General features: G+C 33.3%; 1 pseudogene; it reads right to left on the bottom strand.

Moving 5' to 3' along the window:
* Positions 1–246: 246 nt before the first annotated feature.
* LOC124971546 (SHC-transforming protein 1-like) lies at positions 247–1,186 on the bottom strand (annotated as a pseudogene).
* Between the last annotated feature and the right edge of the window lie 21,041 nt (positions 1,187–22,227).

Raw genomic sequence — 22,227 nt, 5'->3', positions numbered from 1 at the left:
GTGACTGCTAGACCAAATCACACCCTCAGGATGCATTATAGGCTGCCTACTCTGCAAGCATGTAAGTACATAATAGCCAGCTATTCCCATGTTCTCCTAAACCAGTAAGTTCCTAATTAACAGAAGCAGTACCTCGGTGTCACACAATCTCAGTGTCCAGTTGAACCAAGGCTCTCCTAAGAGCTGTTCAGCTATTGACACTGACTCAGCAGGTAGACCCTTGCAAAGGGCATGTTCCAAAGGGCTTTATGTCAAAGTGGTCACAGGGTATGCTGCCATGATGGGAGGATTGGGGAACTCATCTCTACCCCTTGCTTTCCAAGTCTTGTCTGCTTCCTGGATGTTAAAATAGAAAGGATCATCAAAGAACTCTATGACAGGAAAGGTGGTAGAGATGGCATCTCTTTCTAAAGTTCTGGGTTTCCACAAACAGGTTGCCATCTAGGCAATGTAGCACATGAATGGCTAGAGGTTTAGGTACTGGGCAGTGTAGTTTGAGCATTCCCTCAAGTATCTCCTTCCCAAAGCCTCATGTCTATCACCTTACACAGGTAGTCATTATAGTGCTCTGGCTGAGTGACTCTTCTTCCTCATTATCCTAAGTTGAACCATCAAAACCAGCTATCCCATCATGGGGATGACATACTTTGGTTTGTTCCTTAGATATTTTTTGAAGTGCAACTTGAAGGTCTGGACAATGGTGCCGACAATGTCTTGGGCAAATACTTTGGGACACTACAGTATGTGATAGTCTCTCTGTCTCTTGGAGTCTTTGGTAATATAGGTAACATATTCAGTTGAGTCCTGATCCCTACATGACACAAATAAAGTAAACTGCATGTGGTAGTTGGCAATAATCTGTTTCCAGTTTGCCACCATGAGGTTCAAGCTACTAATGGAGAAGGTTAGCATTCTAATAAATTTCAGATTATTCCTCCCCAAAATAGAGCTGAGCCAGTGGCTACAGCACTTTCTCATTGTCACCCACTTAACACCCGGTACAGCTTCATACACCAGACTGATGGCCTAACTGGTGACATGAATCCAGGTGTGTATTATATTGACCAGAGACCACCCACACAGCCCATACACCAAAACAATTAGGAAACCCTGAATTATATGACATTGTCATTGGAATAATGCCAGTCCCTTGTGTGCTTACTGACAATGCTCTTATGTTTGGCATGGTCCCATATTGTTTCCTTTTAATCCAAGACCTGTCCCTGCTGCCATGATTCAGTTTATTTTCTCTACCTATGCTGTCTTATCATTACACTTCTGGTCTATGTGGTTTTAACACATTTAACTGCCTGCTTAAATGTCAGGTTTGACTTTCTTTCTGTCCTGGCCTCCTAGGTGAAAAAAAAATATTATTCAATTACAGCTTCATTAACTCTTGACCCACTACTTCACCTTCCCTCATTCACCCTTCCCATTTTCAGAAAGTGTTAATGACAATAAGAGAATATACACAGGAGCAATCCAACTTTTTTTCAACTAGTATTTGTATTTTAGTGACAGGCATCACTTTGTCTTGCATAAGTTATAAATCTCAAAATCTTTCTTGAAGATTATCTCTTCATTACTTATTATGCTTTAGGGAGACATTCACCATAAGTGTTTCATTTTTCTAAATGATTTATGAGTATTGTCATTCACTTCCTTTCCATTGGACTATCTTTTCAAGGATGTTTGTGTAACTATCAGTCTAGGAAAATAAAGATAACACTTCTACAGAATAAGGAAAAAGTTTGTTTACTATCTGGTATAATAAAGATAGTATATTCCTCTACCATAAAGATTAGGCAGGTTTACTACCCATTATAAAGATTTGGAAAATGCAACCTACTCTGAAGTACAGGTCTACTTCATATTGTTATCTTGAAGGCAATATAAATTTCAGGCCATTTATAGTTCTTGGCACATATCACATTTAATATTAAGTTGATGCTAAATATTAGATAACTTATTTTTCCATTTTTATTCATCTTGGCAATTACTCCTTTACTATAAGTTATCATCATATCTTATTTGGATCACTTTAAAAGCATGTGTAGGATTTTCCAAATGATTCAGTAGCTTCTCATTGTACTTCAGACAAATGCAGATCATTTATGCAAAATCAACATCTTTGGTCCACAAAAAAGGTCATCCATCTCAACTTACACTCAGGACTAATATTCACTCTAAATGTGACACTATCTTATTGTTTGGTGTATGAATATAATGAATACTGGTTTTTAATTTTTATTTTAGTTATAATGGACAAAATATCTTTATTTCATTTTTTATGTAGTGCTGAGGCTTGAACCTAGTGCTTCATACATGCCAGGCAAGTGCTCTACCACTGAACCACAATCCCAGCCCCTAATGAATATTGTCTTGATTTATTTCACTACCCTTTAAGGTACCTTGTGGAGTCCAAACATGCTTACCTTTTTTTTTTTTCAGTTCAAGGAAATTTTAGGCTTTTCCTACTTCAGAACCTCTGAATCTGATATGCATGTTCTTTTCTCTTTATACCACTTCACTAAATTAACATTTATTCCTCTATTAGTTCTAATTTATAAGTCAATTCCTCAAATAAGTCTTTTATAACCTTCCTTCCTCCTTACATATATCCAATATGTAATATGTATCTTCATAATGCACTATAATTCTACATTCAAAGAAATTCTAACATTCTGTAATTATGTATTTTATGATTTTATATGTGACATATATTTCTAACTCATGATTATAAACTCCTACAGACAAAGAACAGGTCATTTTTTGATGCCCCTGGATTTCCAGTTTCTGGCATAATGCATAGCATAAAGAAGGAGCTAGGCATATATTTGTTCTATGGATGAATAAATGAATGCATGAGTGATGAAGTAATTATTTATTCAATATTTCTGTCTTAGGGATGCTGTCACAAAGTAACATAAACTGGGTGACTTAAAATAAGAGAAATTTGCCAGGCACAGTGGTTCATGCCTGTAATCCCAGCAAATGGAGAGGCTGAGTCAGGAGGACTGAAGTTCGAAGCCAGCTTTAGCAACTCATTAAGGCCCTAAGCAACTCAGCAAGACTGTGTTTCCAAATAAAATATAAAAAGGGCTGGGGATGCCACTCAGTGGTTGAGTACCCCTGGGTTCAATACCTGGTACAAAAGAAACTTATTTTCCACAGTTCTAGAGGCTAGAAATCTCAGATCAGGGTGCCTATGGTTCTGTGAAACTCTGTTTTTGAATGTTTCCTTGGCATCTACTTTGAATACAGTTGGGCTTTTTCATTCCAATAGCAGAGGTTAGTCACCCATGACACAGATTCCTGCTCCCCATTCCCATCTGATTCAGCATATGTGTCCTGGCTCCTCTCTCCCTGTTAGTACTCTAAGGTATGCTATCTTCTTTGACATCTGTAAATAATGAAATGCTTCAGTTATTTCATATTTTTTACTGAGCCATTTCCTGTGTGTCTCAACTAACAAACACACCTAAACCTAACTTCTCTTTCTATCAGGGATCTTCTAGACAGAGACTTTCTTGACAATAATATATTAGACGAAGGTCAGAAAAAAGCACAAGGAACACTGTTAGTATAATGAAGTTTCTTGAAAGAGAGACAGCTGGTCATGGATCAGACATCTAAACATTAGTTTCGGTTCCAGAATAAAGAAGTGTCCTGTAACAAGCACATTGTAAAGACCTGTGACCAAATTCGTGGAGTCTCTATAATGCAGACATGGAGTTTAGAGCCGTTGTCATAAGAGTGACTATAAACTCAGCATCAAAATTTAAAAATAACAATAGTTAATTTCTCTAACTGCAATATAAACAGGTATTTTTGAGACTTCCAAACTTTTTTCTTGGGGATTATTTGTACTTTATACTTCTTATTTGATCTGATCCTTTTTGCACACCTGCATGTATTTTTTTTCTTTCTAAATTAATGAAGTATCTCCAAAGGTAGAGGGAGGAAAAAGAAATCTAAACAGAGGGGCATATAACTCTATTTATTTTGTATTGCTTATAGTCTAATCCTATTTTTCAAATACGGGTGATAAAGTCATCATTTTTGATTCTCATTTACACTCCCTATGAGAGATTCACATATTTGGAAAAATCCCAAAACTTCTCCTCACACAACATGGAATAATGCAATATAATACAAACAATTTTTCATATGTACCACTAGTTTGTATTCCAGAAAGCAAACCATCATTTTCCCCTCTAGATTTCTACCAAAGTACTGGTTGAAAAAAACTGTGTTCTCTTACATATGTAACTATTTTTCTCCCACCAGTTTACTTTTTTTACCTTCATAAATATAAATGTATGATCTTACAATGTCTATACAATGGAGAAAATAAGCTAGTAGAGAATAATCTATAGGCATTCAGGGGAGGATGGAAGAGATTAAAAAATATGAGAGTACTAAATTTTCCTATTAAATGCTTTATTGTACCTTATATTTTGCTTCCCTGTGGAATGCTCTCTGTTACAGGAATAAATGTTTGCTCACAATTCACAAATAATTTTTGCATTCATTCAGTCAGTGGGAATCACTGTTAATATTTAATTAACAAGAATTTCATTTAACAATGGCATGGTTTACACTTGGATTTTTCTTTTCAAAGCACAGTTAACTTTTTAAAGTTGTGCATTGAAAATAGTTTTAGGAGAGATTAATATTTAGAAAAAAGAAACAGATTTTGGACACAATCTTGTGAATGGACAGAGAAATCTAATCATAAATGGTAAAGACCATTTAAATTAAGAATCTGTATTTGTCATTCAAATATTTGACAACTCCTTCTGGTGTTTTGTTTTATAATAAAATATTTTTTCTGAGCATCTCTAATGTCTCCATATGGCATCAAACTGCCAATATTATTTATGGCCAAGTAAAAACACATTTTCATTACTTACTAAAATCTGTATTATTTATGCATATTTATTCACTGTGAAGTTACCAAGGCTATAAATGACTTTGTATTTCTTTTACACATTCTCCACTTTCTTGTATTTCACCCTTGGAATTATACAATCTATTTGTTCATGTGATTCTATTTGTTGCATGCACATTGTCATTTTTACACTACAGACTAGGAAAAGGAGATGGCCATCCTCTATCAAAATAATCCAGATTAGTTAGGTTACTCACATACATTTTTTTTTCAAGAATAAGGTATTGATACTGGGGGAATCAAGAAATGAAGCAAATGCATAAAAAGCATTATTGCAAGGTTTCAAATACAATAAAATTTCTTCAATTTGTTGCATCCTCACCTGAAATACTCTGGCTGGTTTGTTGAATTTTCTAAGTTTTCAGAGGTTACTATGTTGATAAAAAATATCTTAATTTTATCATTATGATATTAATATATATGAAATTTAATCTGCAATTTCCCTTTCATATCAAAATCTTCTACTCTGTGTCAGAATGTAATTTGTAATGATGATATTATTCAAAATGTTTACAGTTTTTTCTCCTTAAAATAATGAAAATTTATGCATTCAACTAACAACTCAAATCTGTAGACCTGGTAGTTGTATAAATAGATTCAAAATATACTTCATGAGAGCAACATAAACTACCAGTCTATAACCATCAGGGCCATTTTTAACGACATACTTCTGCAAAGATGTCACTGAGTACTAAAGTTAATTTTATTCTAATCACATCTCTGATATCTGACTGCTTCAGTGAAACTCCTCTGTGTGATAAAAATTGCTCAGTTGAATATTGAGTGTCCATTAATGTTGAAATAATTACTTTTGGTCTTTGAAAATCAAAACCCTGGTATACAATCAATGGTTTGAGACCATTTATATTTATTACGGGCTTTACTAACTCCTATTCTTTTATAAGGGAACATCTACAACAAATACAAGCTTTCCCAAGTATCTGGAGATTAAAGACCTCATGATATTTTCTTCTATCATCAATGATGGATCATCTTCATTTCTTGAATTTATAAAACTCTCTTAAATGTATAACAAAATTTAACTTTTTAAAATGTGTTAAATATCTAACAAACATAAAATAAAGAAAAGAATGTAGAGAAAGTAAACTAGTAGAGAATAATCTATAGGCATACAGGGGAAGGATGGAATAGATTCAGAAATTATCAGAAAATTATTTCTCCTTGCATTTCAGGAGGCTAGATTACTTCTTACATTGGTTGGAATTTCAAATTTTGAAAGTAACAAGGACAAGCTGTAAAGAAAACAAAGTGGATGATTTCTATAAAGAAATCTAGAACGTTTGAAGTCCATTTAGGATCTAAAAACACTTCATAGAAAATAAAGCATTCAAGAAATTTATTGAATAGTTTCCACGTATTATAAGAGTAGAAGAAATATAATGGTCTATTTTCTGGCCCATGGAAATTACAAGATTCAGTTAATGATAGAAGAGAACTTTTATTAGTTCTTGGTCAGAAGTCTGTCAGATCCTTACACTGACAACTGAAAATGATTTTATAATATATAAACCTATACATTTTAAATTTATTATAGTTATGTACCAGGTAAATAATCTCTGATACATGTACTGTTAGTAATGTTCATTGAGCATTTAATCTATGTCAGGCTCTGCTCTAAACATACGTACATACACTGATCATCATGTGAGCTGGTTCACTCTGCCACACTCTTCAGCCATGGTGTTCTTCCTCACTTCAAGCACTGAGGAATGGAGTCAGCATTCTATGAACTTAGACCTCTGAAACCCTAAGCCCTCAAATGAACTTTTCTTCCCTAAATGTGTTCTTCTTCTTGTCAGATATTTTAGTCACAGCAATGAAAAAGCTGACTAAAACAGTTCCTTTTATTTCTTTCTCTCTCTCTCTTATTTTGTGTCCTGTGCATATAAGGGTTCAATTTCATTATTTTGCATGTAGATACCTAGTTTTTTTTGGATCACCTATTTTTGAAAGGACTATTGTTTACACATTGTACGATCTTTGCACCCATGTTGAAGCTCAGTTACAACATATGACTGGGTTTATTTTTGGGCTCTTTACACTGTTTCATTTTTAATTACTGCAATTTTGTAGTATACTTTTAAATTAAGGAAATGTGAGGCCTCCAGTGCTTTTCTTCTTTCTCAAGATTGTTCTGAATATTCAAGGTCCTTTGTCATCCCTTATGAATGTGTGTGTGTGTGTGTGTGTGTGTGTGTGTGTGTGTGTGTGTGTGTTTGCTGTTAAGGATCAAACCTAGGTTTTCATGAATTTTAAGCATGTGCTTTTCCATTGAGCTACATACATCCCCAGACCTGTTCCACATAAATTTAAAGATTGGTTTTATTTATATATAGGTGTCATTGAGTTTTGCTTTGCATTACATAGAATCTAAAATACTTTAGGTATTATAGATGTTCTAACAATATCAAGTCTTTTGACCCATGAGCACAAAATATCTTGCCATTTATTTTTGTTTTTAATTTCTTTCAGCAATGTTTTGTAGTTCTCAGTGTATGCAGTCTTTGTCTCCTTGGTTGTTTATTCCCAAATATTTTATTTTTGTTCATACCATTGTAAATGGGATAGTGTTGCTAATTTTTTTTTCCAATAGTTCATTGCTAATGAACAGGAACACAACTGATTTTTTCATGTTAATTTTGTATCCCATAACTTTACATAATTCTAACTAGTTTTTTTTTTTTTTCTTTTTAGATAGTATTTGAGAGTGGTCTTGAACACATGATCTCAAGCAATTTTCCTATATAAGCCTCCCAAGAATCTGGGACTACAAGAATGTTGCCACCACTCCCAGCCTCTAACTGAATTTTTGTTTTGTGTGGAAACTTTAACAGCTTCCTACCTATAAGACCATGTCATCTGCAAACAGAAATAGTTTGATCTTTTCCTTTCTTATTTGAGTGCCTTTTATTTGTTTTTCTCATCTGAGATGTCTGGCTAAGACCTCCAGTACTGTTTTTAAAAGAAGTGATGAGAACAAGCATCCTTGTTTCTTATTATAGAGAATAAGTTTTCGGATTTACATCACTGAGTATTTTAGCTGCTTTTGACTATTTTTTTGTTGTTGTTGTTTCATGAAAGCATGTTCAGTCTAATCAAATGCTTTTCTCTATTGGAATGAGCATGTGACTTTTATCCTTTTTTTCTGTTAATGAGTTATATCACATTGAGATATACATATGTTGAACCATCTTTGGGAGAAAGTTCACTTGCTTATGGTATATAATCTGGTGAATTCACTTTGCTAGTATTTTTCTGGGGGGGTTATGCATCTAAGTTCATTAGGGATATTTATCAGCCTATAATTTTCTTGTCCTACAGATTCCTTGCCTGACTTTAATGTCAGTGCATTTGGAAATATTCCTTCCTCTTTAATTTTTTTGAAAAAGTTTGAGAAAGATTGGGACTAATTTTATGTATTAGGAAGAATTCACAATTGAAGCTTTGTGGTTGTAATCTTGTCTTTGTTAGGAGGTTCAAATGTTTATCCAATTTCCGTACCAGTTATTGGTCTGTTCAGATTATCTGTTTTTCATAATTCACTATCAGTAGGTTATATGTCTCTAGTAACTTATCTACTTCTTCTAGGTTATCCAATTTACTGATATATAATTTATCATAGTACCCTATTGTAAAGTTTTTTCTTTATTTCTGTGGCATCAGTTGCAATGTCTTCTTTCAATTTCTGATTCTGTGTATTTGAATTTTTTTCTTTTTTCATAGTGAATTTTGTTCATTTAGTTTCAAAAAACTGTTTCACTATTTTCTAATCTCCATCTTCTTAGTTCTTCTTTAATATTATTTCTATCATTCCACTAAATTTGGCTTTCTTTATTTCTCTTTATTTTTTTTCTATTTCCTTGAGATACAGAGTTAGATTATTTATGGGAGATGTTTCTACCTTTCTAATTTAAAAGTTAATCACTATGAATTTTGCTCTTATTGCAGTTTTTCTGCATCTCCTAGGTTTTGGTATTTTTTGTGTGTTCCTTTGTCTGAAAATATTTTCTAATTTTATTTCGATTTATTTCACCTGTTGATTGGTCTGATGTATGCTGTTCAATTGCCACACTTTTGTGAATTTTTCAATTTTCCTTCTGCTATTTATTACTAGTTTCATCCCATTACATTCCAAGAAAAAATACTTGGAACAGATTCAGTCTTCTTGAATTTCAAATTGCTTGTTTTGTGCTCTAACCTATGCTCTAACCTGGATAATGTTTTGAGTGAACTTGAGAAAAACATGCATTTTTCTGTTGTGATGTAGAATGATCTGGATATATCTATTACATCTGTAGGATCCACGATGTGGTTTAATCATAATTTTCATTATAGATTTTTCTGCCTGGATTCTCTATCCATTGTTGAAAGTATAACAGATTGTTTTCTTCTATCACCAGATTCAAAGCAATGTTTAAAAAACCTAAAAATCTTATGGAATTTTGGTAACTGTACTCCTGACAGATCTCTTGCAATTTTAAGATTTTACAACTATCAAAAATCATGTTAATTTCTCGAATGGGAAAACCTATCAAATTCTGATCATTTCCACACATAAACAGAATGTGGAATATAGCTTGAATTTATAGGAAAATTAATGAGATCTAGTCTTTTTCTTGATATTTTATTGCTAATATGTACACACAGAGATACACACAAGCACAAAACAATAAACAGAGGTGAAGTTCTATTTTTAATACATTGAAATGAGCATTCAGAAACCAGAAACATTAAACTAAACTTAGCATAGTAGTCTTACCATAATCATTTTGTTATAAACACTATTTATATAAGGATAACAAACTGTATCCTTGGAATTCTTATAGTTATATATAATTGAATCTGGTTTATAATTTATCATATTTATGGAGGTTATATCAGGAACTACATTATAAATATTGTGTTTTGCAAGTTAATAACCAAAACAAAGACTAAAGTGTACTTTTATCAAGTTATTTTCCAGATCTTGAAATATGTTTGCCATTTTGAAATAATACACATAGCAGGTCATAATTTGACTTTTATTTTTAGTTCAAAATTTAAATCTGGTACTCTTTTGTCATTGAACCCAGATATATTTTTTTAAATTTATTATATTTAGTTATACATATATTTCGACATATTATACATACCTAGAGTATAACTTCCCATTCTTGTGGTTGTACGTGCTGTGGAATTATACTGGTTGTGCATTCATATATGAACATAGGAAAGTTATGTCCAATTCATTCTACTCTCTTTCCTATTCCCATCTTCCCTCCCTTTCCTTCATTCCTCTTTGTCTAATCCAATGAACTTCCATTCTTCCCTCTTGCCCCCTTATTATGTCAGCATCTGCATATCAGAGAGAACATTTGGTCTTTTTTTTTTTTTTGGAATTGACTTATTTCACTTAGCATGATAGTCTCTAGTTCCATCCATTTACCAGCAAATGCCATAATTTCATTCTTCTTTATGGCTGATTCCATTGTGTACATGTACCACATTTTCTTTATCTATTGATCTATTGAAGGTCACCCAGGTTAGTTCCATAGCTTAGGCATGGTGAATTGAGGGGCTGTAAAATTTGGTGTGACTGCATCACTATAGTATGCTGATTTTAAGTCCTTTGGGTATATGCTGAGGACTGAGATAACTGGGTCAAATTTGAAACCAGACATTAAGAGAGCTAATATCCCTATCTGTGTCCTAGGAAAGACATACAGGTTTACTGTGAAGGTTGAGAAAAGTCCATAGGCATACATATTATATAGGTAGGTTTCATAGAGTTAATATTTATTGACAACATATTTTGTGCAATTTATTATTGACTATTTAATGCAGCAACAACCTGACAATGTCTATGTAATTATCTATATTCTTCAATACTAACTATTTTCCTTGGGGCATTCCTCTCATCCCTTGTTTTTCAGTGCCTAAGTATTTACTATTTTTACTCATTAACTATTTTATTAGATATTTTTAGTTGTAGATGGACACAATACATTTATTTTATTTATTTATTTTCATGTGGTGCTGAGGATCAAATCCAGTGTCTCACATGTGCTAGGCACTGAACCACACCTCAATCCCCCTCATTAATTCTTACTTGAAAACCTCTAGTTTTAATATTATAACCTACTGATACATGAAAATCAAAGACTTAGGTTTTGCAAAAGTTTCTCTGTTTCAAAACACAAGGAAATTTATCTGTATTTTAATACCATTGAAAGTATAGAGGGGAGGCAAAGCAAAGATTTAATGTGGTTTTTCCACTGAATTACCTGACAAGGGGAAACACTCAATATGATATGTCTTACATATAATTTGTACATAAACTATTTTGAAGTAACTGTAAAGATGCATTATGTGCTCTGAGTACCCCACTTCAATCTTGATCCAATTACTTTGATTATTGATATTGTTGTCACATTAACTCAGTAATCACAGATAATAAATGAATGCCTTAGTGTGTTACTCTATCAAATTGCAACCTTCAGCCACAATTTTAAAAATAAGGGCAAAGACAAAAATGCAAGGAATCTATTTCTATGCCATTCTACAAGTGATGCTAAAGAAAATGAAAGAATAAATATGAAAAAATTAAAAAGTCATTCTACTATAGGTAGAATAGTTTAAAGTGGCCCTAATTTGTACTCTCAGTTCATATATTAATAATGATGCACAAATTTCCCCAATCTCAAACTAAAATATTTAAGCAAATATGATTTCAGTCCCAAACAAGTAACATGATCAACATTTCAAAGTTGATGAATTGGAAGCCTCTTCTATAATGCTTACTGAAGAAAATAAGATTTTTAAAAATTTCTGTGCCAAATTAGATAGAAATAAATCTTTAGCATTAACAGTGAAACTAGTTAATTACAAGGAATATTATCTTACACCAAAGACACCTTTAATTAGAACTTTTTTCTCATATACATGTGGTTGTTACCAATATTCATGGAAAAATATTGTTTAAAGAAGAATTTAGTTTTCAAAGAGCATGCCTCCCATGCAACAAAATATTTTCACTAATCATATTCATAACACAGTAGATTATTCAACAGTTACAAATGAAGGAAACTTAACTTTGGGGCAATTAATTGCCTGTGGAAGCACCATAGGTTAATGATACAGTCACTCTCAAAGCTTAAAATAGAGTTTCTATTTTTATGGGTGCAAAGTCAATGAGTTAGAAAATCTGAGCTCTTTCAGACCATATTGTGTTATGTTATAGTTCAAGAATTTTTTTCCATTTCGTTTTGTTTTCTGAATTTATAATGAGGAAAAAATTCTCTCTCTCTCTCTCTATATATATATATGTGTGCATGTGTGTGTGTGTATGTGTGTGTGTGTATATACACTATATCTATCTATCTATCTCTATATATATATATAGAATCCAAGGCAATGGTGTTTATGTTTATGATTCATCCTCAGTGTAATAGATGTAAAACAGATGATTTTATTTAAGTTGTTGACAGCATTCTTTTTCAACTTTTAAACTAAAGAGATCATTCTTACGGTTGCAGGGTTCAAAAATATCTGTTCTCTTTTTGGTTACTGAAAATACATCACAATATTAGTGTTAAGATTTATAGGATTTGGAAATTCTAGTCTTAAATTTTCCATCACAGAAAAGCATTACCCATATCATGCACCTTTCTGCAGCATAATACCAGTGGCAGGCAACTATAGAATAAATTTCCTGCTTACATGACTACTTACTATACACGTTGGGTCAATCATTCTTGTCTCCCTCTAATATTGTCTTTTCTTTCTTTTCTTTTCTTTTCTTTCTTTCTTTCTTTCTTTCTTTCTTTCTTTCTTCTTCTTTTATTTTACAGCAGTTAGAAGAACAAAGAAAGGGAAATGCTTTGGAATGAAAATATGACTGTGGAGAGAATATTTTTTCCACATGGCTTAATGAATGAGCACTACAGATTTCCAGTGGGAGTGTGACAACCTTTCCTGAATTGAACAAACTTAGTTCCCTTTCCATAAACCATGCACTTTATGTCCTCCCATTATTGTATGAATTTATGTGCATTGCCAATTCATCCTTTATCATGACATGAAGTTGCTTCACCAGAGATTATATGGTTATATGAACTTATCTATGACTCTCAATATGCAGCTGTATAAATATTAAAATAAACAAGGTTTAGAATGTGTGCAGCCATCAAGTAAGCTATTGGAAGCTTATAGTTTATGCATGAAAGAGACGTTTGACATTTTTAGACATTTGACCAGAATCCTATAGTTTTATGACATTATCACTGTATGGTATAAAATTGAAACTCCCATAAATTGTGATGGACAAAAGACTGATATTTTTTTATAGGAAATGATGTACCACAATCATTGTCCTATGCAGAGGTGGTAGAAGAGTACATAGCAAAAAAATTGCAGGGCATACAATATAAAAGAGGTTCTTAAGACAGCTAATTAAATGTACTATTTCCTCTCTCTGAACATCGTGATCTCTGAGACCCTTGGCAGCTTTTACAAATGTGTTATTTAATGTGATTTATTATGTTCATTTTAAGGAAACATTCACATTTATTCCTAAGTCTCATTCTTTTACTTAAAAAAAGCCACCCATAAACTGTGCAAGATAAAAGCTCTACAATACCTTCATCCACAGGGGCCTTCCTGTGAAAACTTCTTACCTTTTTTCTCTTTGTTTATTCTGTATTTACAGGTATTTCTTCTTTTACTCCTTTCTTGGGCATAATTATGTATGCCTCTGTAAGAAACTTACATTGCTTCAGATCATATGATGGCCAGATTTCTATAGGATTTTGAATATTGCACCTGGATAACACAGCAAAGCACAACACAGCAACTTTGCCTAAGCTTTTGGCATTGTTCACCCATTCAAAATGTTTAAATTATTCCTAAATGATTGAATCTGATACAATCCTTTGGAATATGTTTTCAATGTATGCAGTGACTACCTAAAGCTGAAGTTCCTTGGCAGCATTTTTTCTTTTTTTCCTGGCAAGTTAAAGAGTATTTGACTTCTCATCAAGGGAACTATGGTTATAAAAATTAAAATAGAAGAAAAAGAAGAAAGAAGCAATTTTAAAAAAGAAGATAGAAAATATCTTAAGCAATGATGACTACTTTTGAGCATGTAAATAGTTACATTTGTATGAAATACGAAAGAAAAAGGGAAACAGAGAAAGAGGGAGAGAGTTATGGGGGAGAAATAGAGAAGGAATGAAACAAAGAACAATATACCAGTCTTCTGTAAGTTTGGAGACTGTTGTTCTGTCTTAAAAAATGATAACATTTTAACATGTAAATGATTACCTTTGTATTATTGAAAATATTATTATTAATAGACAGGTTAAATTTATACTTATGGAACAAGCAAAACAAGGATGTCACCAAAATAATGAAAACTTGAAAAAATTTGTTAATTTCTTGTTTTATAGTCACGCTATGGCAAGCTCTTTATTTTTTGTTGGTGAACTTTTGTTTGTGAATTTCATTTACAGGATCAATGACCATAGCCCAAGTAGAAAAGGTGATAGTTTCAGTAACTATGTTCAACATTACAACAATTATATTTTAAAAGTTTCAGGGAAGAAACATTTGTTTTGTAATTTCCAATCACATGTAAATATTTAATAGTTCTATCTGCCAGAAAATTTACATTTAAATCTATCCTAATTTTCTTATTGCAAAGCTTGTTATTTTCCCATTGAACTATTATTGCTACCAAAAAATTAATGATGGGCTAATCATGGTTATTTTTAAGTGTCTATTATTTCAAAATTCCAAAGCATTCAGAAAGTAATTCATAAATGTATTCAATGATGTGATATGTATATGATAGTTGATTTCTGATTTGGGAATGTGGATAATATAGAGAAGAGAATCAGAGAAAAAGACAAATTTGAAATAGCATTTTTCTGAAAACATTAACAAGTAAGGCTGGAATTCAAAGATTAGAACGATGGTTTGTAGATATGGTAAATAAGGTATTATATTAAGCTTTACCTCAGTGTATCTGAAGATTGAGTGGGAAAGAAAATAAAAGTTTATATTATTATAGAGCTTTAACAAATGATGATGGTGATAATATGCAAAACACTCCTAATGAAAGAAATTCTTTGGGGAAATAAAGACCACTCATATTAAAAAAGTGCTTAAGAATTTTGTCCTTTGTTAATACTTGCCCATCATTCAGTCTTGAAACATATTATATTACATATCTATCTCACAATTGTTTTCCTGCAGCTAGTTGGTTATTCCAACTTCTAGTCATAACTGCGATTGATTATCATCAATACCCTTCATTAATTATAAGTAGCATTGAGTGAGCATGCAATCTAAAATAATCTTAAATTTTCTTATTTGTAACATGGGAATGTTAATATTGCTTGCCTTGCTTGTTTGTAAGATACTATAAGACACATACAAAGCAAGCAAATATCATGATAAATCCTCATTAATTGCCTACTAATAGTTCCTCTTATTTGCATTTGGACCTTGTAGTTATAGCTTTAAATATCTGTGCTTACTTATTTCAACAATCTTTTTGTTCATCTCTATATTGTTTCCCCACAGTAACACATCCTACATACCTATGCTAGATGGATTTTTGAAATCCATAGTTATTTTCATTAATCACCCTTTATCAAAATTATTCAGTATATTTCAACTGCCCAAATACAATACTTCAATGCCGAATTTCAATACTTTCCTCTGCCATTCAGCCCTTTAATGTCTGGCCTCATTTTGTTGTTATAGCATAACTTAAATGTAAATCCTTTATTCTGATTAAGTTGTTCTGTTTTGTGTCATTCAAAATAGTTTCCTCATTTCCCACCTGTAGAAGTTTGTATATGACAAACATCCCTTTAAATTACCAAAATCCTCTTTCTTTCCTCCTGATACTATTTATTTTTCTCATAGAGCCTACTGGGAAATATAATTGTTTCTTTATAACCCGATTTACATAGATGGTTCTTGGCTACATAACTGATGATAAACTGCATTATATTTGCTACGTTGCCTAGAAAGGTACTATATAATAGACTTTTCACACAGGTGACTTTTGAATAAGTAATTACATTAGAAGACTACTATGAATAGATGCTCATCTTTCAACTCCCTACTACAACAAATTTACCTCTTTTATTTATTCACTTATTAACAGATTCCTTCCTGTACAATCAGGGGCCAAATAAATTTCCAAATGGGGAAAATGGACTTAGCATCACAGACTCCCTTACTCTAGTACTTGGAATTTTTCTTAGATTATATCAAAAAATTAATCATTCCAGTGAAAAATATACTCAATTTCATTAGAAAAATAAATGTGTCTTAAAATGTGATCAGTGTTGTGATGAAATGATACTTCAAGAATAACATGGAGTTGGGGCTGTAGCACAGTGGCAGAGTACCTGCCTAGTATGTGTGAGGTACTGGGTTCAGTCTTCAGCACCACATAAATAAATAAAATTAAGGTATTGTGTCCATCTACAACTAAAATATTTTTTTAGAAGATTAACATGGAGCTGAGGATGTAGCTCAGTCAAAAATTGCTTGCCTAGGATGGGTAAGGCCCTGGGCACAATTTTCAGCACTGCAATACACACACACACACACACACACACACACACACACCATCTCACATTATTGAAACAGAAAAAGATGTGAGTAAATCAGACAATTTAGGAGTCCACTGTACCACTCCAATCAGATGGTTGTTAAGACCTGATTAAGCTATTGGTTTTATAAAATAATAAAAATATTAATACATAATAATAAATTCAGGTACATCTGGACTATTCAGGCCTGACTAGCTATGACAGAACAAATTGAATAAGGAAAACAAATGTAATAAATTTTTACCAAAAAATGAATAGTGAAAGATTATTGAAGAAGAAAGTTTTAAGAGAAAAAACATATAGAAATTAATCTAGTCAATGTGTGGATATAATGTTTCTACTGCTTTTTCTTTCTTCATTTAAGACTGTGTCCATGTAATATACATATTATAAAACAAGTACATAAAATAGGACTTTTTCATAGGAAAATGTTTATTTTATTCACTGAATTGTCTGATTATTTTACTGAACTAATGTTTTAACTTATTGGCACAAAATATGAATACTTTGGGCTGCATAAATCATAATCAGTACTCTTTAGAAGATGAATAGAGTCCATGTTTTCTTCCCTCTACAAATTTTCCACATATAGTCAGATTATATATTTAATACCATGAAGGACTTAGACCAATTTTCAAAATCACTCTGTAATTTACAGTATAATTGTCCAAATCGAAGTGCTGAACCAAATTATTCATGTTAACTTTGATAGTTTTCAAGGATTTCCTTGTAAATTAGAGCTTCTACTTCAGTTTCCTTGGCTAGTTATTGGTTATTTAAGCAATCAATAACCATTATAATATTTATGTTATATATATTATAATGTTCTATATATTATACTAAGAATTGAAAAAAGGCTTTTTTTCTTAATAGTTATCAGAATATGTATAGGAAAACTGGTGTACATAAAACCTCAAACAAGGTGATGTGTTTCAAATATCATTAGAGTAGTAAAGATCAGAAACAATCCGAATACAGAAGCAAAAAAGAAAAAAAATGCTTCCAGTTGGAGGAAAATGAAAAAAGTTTTAAAAAATGGAGAGGCACAGGAATGTGAATCAGTGAAAAGTAATGCAGGCAAGTAGCACGTTAAAGAAAAGCATGGAGTACACAAATTTGGAATGCTGGAAAAACATCGGAGAAGATCAGTAGGGAACATGTTAAAGAATAAAGAATAAAAGTGGAAAGGTTTTTTTTTTTTTTTTTTGAGAATATAAGAGGAAGTTTTCTTTAAGACATAAAGACTAGGATGAGAATGAATATCTTTAATCAAGCTTAAAGCAGGTGTTGTAAATAAATTAGTTGGCTTCTCAAAAACTTCTCTCAGCAAAATAGAAAGCAAGGATGTACATTTACCAAGAATGAAGGGATATGGTGGCATGGAGTGCAGAATTTACTAGGGAGAGATCCCACAGGAATATAATATTTAATAATAGAATAAAATATTTAATGAAAGTGGTGAGAACCAATCTGAAATGGAATAAAATTAATTTGAAGTGAAACAAATCAACCTGCTTAAAACTACTTGTTCCTCTCTCTTCATGATTTCCATTAACTGCATCATTCAGTAACTCAATCCAGAAATATGGAGAGTTATTCATTTCTACTTCCTCTTTTTCACTTTCCTTTCAGCACAGTCAAGAGGCATATTATGTCTTCTATACTGTTTTAGACAGTTTTTTTTGTTCACTGCTGTGACCAAGAGACCTGAAAAGAACAATGTAGGAGGAGGAAAAGTTTATTTGGGGCTTACCATTTCAGAGGTTTCTGTTCATAGATGGTCAAATTCAGTGATCTGGGTCCAAAGTGAGGCAGAAAAACATGGTGGGAGAATGTGACAGAGGAAAACAGCTCAGGTAATGACAACAGAAGAAACAGCTCCCCTCAACAGGGACAAAATATATATTCCAGAGACACACTCCATTTGACTCACCTCTTCCAGTCACACCTTATCTGCCTGTAGTTACCACCCAGTTAATCATTCAAGTGGTTTAACACACTGATTAACACTTTTCACTTCACCTTTTACCTTTCTCGCATTATTGGACACATGAGCTTTTGGGGGATACCTCATATCTAAATTATAACAGTCTGCCCTGCCCCAAAAACTTCATGATCATCTCACAAGGCAAAATATATTTCCAAAAGGCAATTTGACCCCAATTTCAGCATTGCCCCAAAGTCAAAATACAAATTCTCTTCCAGACTCAAGGAAAACTCTCAGCATGAACCTGTACAATAATCAAAAGCAAGTTACATACATCTCATATATAGAGACACAGAGTAAACATTTCCATTCCAAAAGAAGGGATGGGACCAAGCCAAGTTTGAAATCCAGCTGAGCAAACAAGTCCTGTGGCTCCATGGGCAGCATATGGGACACATATTACCCTGATATTCTTTCCAAAGGACTTGGATAACTCCACCCCTATGCCTTAGCTGGTTGCAGCCCATATTCCTCTCTCTTGCCTTGTCCTTGCTCAATTCCTGAAGTTTCCTTCAGCAAATGTCCCACAGTACTGGCATCTCTTGATCTTGGGGTTCTTCACTACAAATTCAGCTTCCTTCTCACATCTCCATGCATTGCCCTTTCAGAAACTGATCATAGGAAAGTTGACCCTGCTGCACTTTGCATGGCCCTCCCAGGTCTTCCTTTGAAATCTCAGTGGAGGCCTCCATGACCTTCTAAATACATTATCTTGCAATCATGCAGAACCAACACAATGTGGTATATGCCAAGGTCTGCCAATATCTCAAGCAGTAGTCAAGCTTCCAGGGACCTAAATACAGTAGCCAATGAGTACCTGGGTGACCGTTAAAGGTGAAACAATTTCCTAGGACTCCTATTCAAGCAGAATGAACCACTTGTCTCTTTTCAAAAGAATTTTTACTTTTATACTCTTGAGCCTGAGATAGGTGTGGTCTTGGTAATTCCTGAGATGCCCTCTAGTTATCTTTCCTATTGTCTCTGGCTAAAGTATTTAGCATTTCTCTAGTGGCTTTGATCTCTTTAACAAACAAACCTTCCTTAGTCACCATTTTACTTGCATTTTTTGGCCAATTTGCAAGTTTTTCAAATCTTTCTCCTTTAATTTCTACATGTGATTATCACAATAAACTTGGGTAAAAGCTGTCATCAAAATTCATGCCACCAACTAAATGATATGCTTCCTAGAAACTATTTCTGCTAGGTTATTTAGTCTACCTCCTTTAAATTCAGCCTCAAATAAAGTCTCAGAACATGGGTAAAATGCAGAAAAATTCCTAGCCAGAATATAACATGAATGGCCTCTAGTCCAATATCCAATAGAGTACTCCTTCTCCTCTGAAACCTCATGATCCTAGTCTTGATTGTCCACTATACTCTCAGTATTTTGGTCTTCTGAATTCCCATTGAGCTCCACTTATAGTAATCTAAAACTTTTCCAGCTTTCATTGCTAAATTTTTCAAAATTCCTTCCAAAAATTTCAAAAAGCTCCAAAAGCTATACCACCTGATCAGGTTAGTCACAGTATCAATTTCTGTTTTAGCTAGCATTTTCACTGCTCTGACCTAAAGACTTGATAAGAACAGTTTCAGAAGAGGAAACTTTATTTGGTAATGAATGTTTCAGAAATCTCAATCCATAGTGGATAACTCCACTGCTCTGTGTCTGAGATGAGTCAGAACACCATGGCAAAAGGAGGAAAGCAACTCAGAACATGACAATCAGGAAACAGAGAGACATCTCACTAACCAGGGAAGAAACATATTCAAGGCACACCCCTGATGACCCACCTACTTCATGCACACCCTACCTGCCTACAATTTACCACTCTGTTAATCCATTCAAGTAGATTAATGCTCTAGTCCTATTATAACTCTCATAACCAATCATTTCACCTTTAAACTTTCTTGTATTCTCTCACATGAGCTTTTCAGTGACACATCATATCTAAACCATAACATATACCGCAACTTCAGGAGCAGCAGATGAACTACAAGTTTGTTTGAATTACCTCAAGGCAGAGGCAATCCCCTTCTGAGAACTCTCAGTGGTATCTTGCCAATCAGAGACAGCTCAGTTGCTGGTGACACCTGGCTCAAAGAGAGTTCTGTATCACAGAATTTATTGGTTTAAATAACCTTAGCTTCAAATACCATCTGCCCCAAGGGTGTAAAAGATACGGGTGTGCTTAATAGACTTGAGACACCAGCTGCCTGGAGGAGGGAGAAATATCACACAAGTCCATAAGCCCAACTGAGCTGTTTTCCTTACCACCTCACTTTTGTTTATCATGGAGAAGCCTTCTTACAATAAATCCTTTTGATGTTTAAACCTATATAATAAATGTGTGGAGCTGTGCTCTTTGTTGTTTAGCTATACCCCATCAGGACTGGCTGGCCAAATCGGCTGCTTCATCTATTTTTGTGTGTTTTGTTTTTATTTCTTATTCTCACTATATTTTCAATTCACTCACTGCTCATGTTTTAGTTTTAGTTACGATCCTACTATGGACCATTAATAACTTATTTGATTTCAACTTTTTTTTTTAAATTAAACTCTTCTGGTTGCTTTTTTTGACCTTGCTGATTCCCCTGATAAACATTCCCACAATGCACTCCACTAGCTCTGGAAATATCACTCCTATAGAAGCTTCAACACTGTTGTTAACTAGGTGTCAATGGTTGTCCACAGAGACTATCATGGTCTCAGTGACATTCTTCCAGTTTTATTTGGGGTAAAAAAAATCGCCATCAATAGAACTGGTAAATTGAGAACACAAAGTTTCATATCTTTTTTGGTTATAGCAATTATCTAATGAAATCCGCAAGCAGGAGTGAATACAATGCCCTAGAGCAATATATGTGCCTGGAAAGAATTCTAACCTATCTATTATCCCTATGACTCATAGGCCTACAGTTACAGTCAATGTTAGATACCACAGGATTAATCCCATCATTTCCTTCTCACTTGCTTATATCATTTACTCCAAGAAACTCAAGATTTTCTTATCTCTGCTCTCCACTCACATTTTATCTCTATATTTCTTTGATTTCCACTAATCTGTCCTCATTCTATCTCTATACCCATGCATTGGAATGGATAAACTGTAGTATTAATGCTCATCAGAAGTTTCATGTCCTCAATCTCTGTTATCAATTTTTTATTCACTGCTTTATTCTGAAATCTCTTGGTTTGCTGATTTTACTGCTTCACCTGCAAGACATTTTGTTGGTGAATATGTTTTCATTTTATTTTGTTTCCAAGATCATGGTACAGTTAGACATGAAATTGGTGGTGATATACACCCATGTTCTTTGTTGCCAAATTTCGTGTCATTTCCTTTTCTTTCTTCATAACATTGAGGCACCAACCTATGCCAATAATCATCTGCCTCTTCTTGTAGATACCCAATATATTAGCTTCCTAGGTCTGTCATAAAAAGTGCCCCAAAGTCGGTGGCTTAAAATAACATAAATTTATTGTCTCATGAATATGGAAGCCTCAGGTCTGAAATCAAGCTGTCATCAGGGCATGTTCCCTCTGAAATGCGTAGGGGAGAAATCTCCCCCCTTTCTTCTAGCTTCTGGTGTTTATAATGATTTATGACTTGCTTGATTTATATCAGCACCCCTCTGTCTTCAAATGACCATTGTTT

The sequence above is a fragment of the Sciurus carolinensis genome, chromosome X (assembly GCF_902686445.1).
Source record: "Sciurus carolinensis chromosome X, mSciCar1.2, whole genome shotgun sequence".
NCBI classification, from domain to species: domain Eukaryota; kingdom Metazoa; phylum Chordata; class Mammalia; order Rodentia; family Sciuridae; genus Sciurus; species Sciurus carolinensis.
This window is presented reverse-complemented; position numbering and strand designations above follow the sequence as displayed.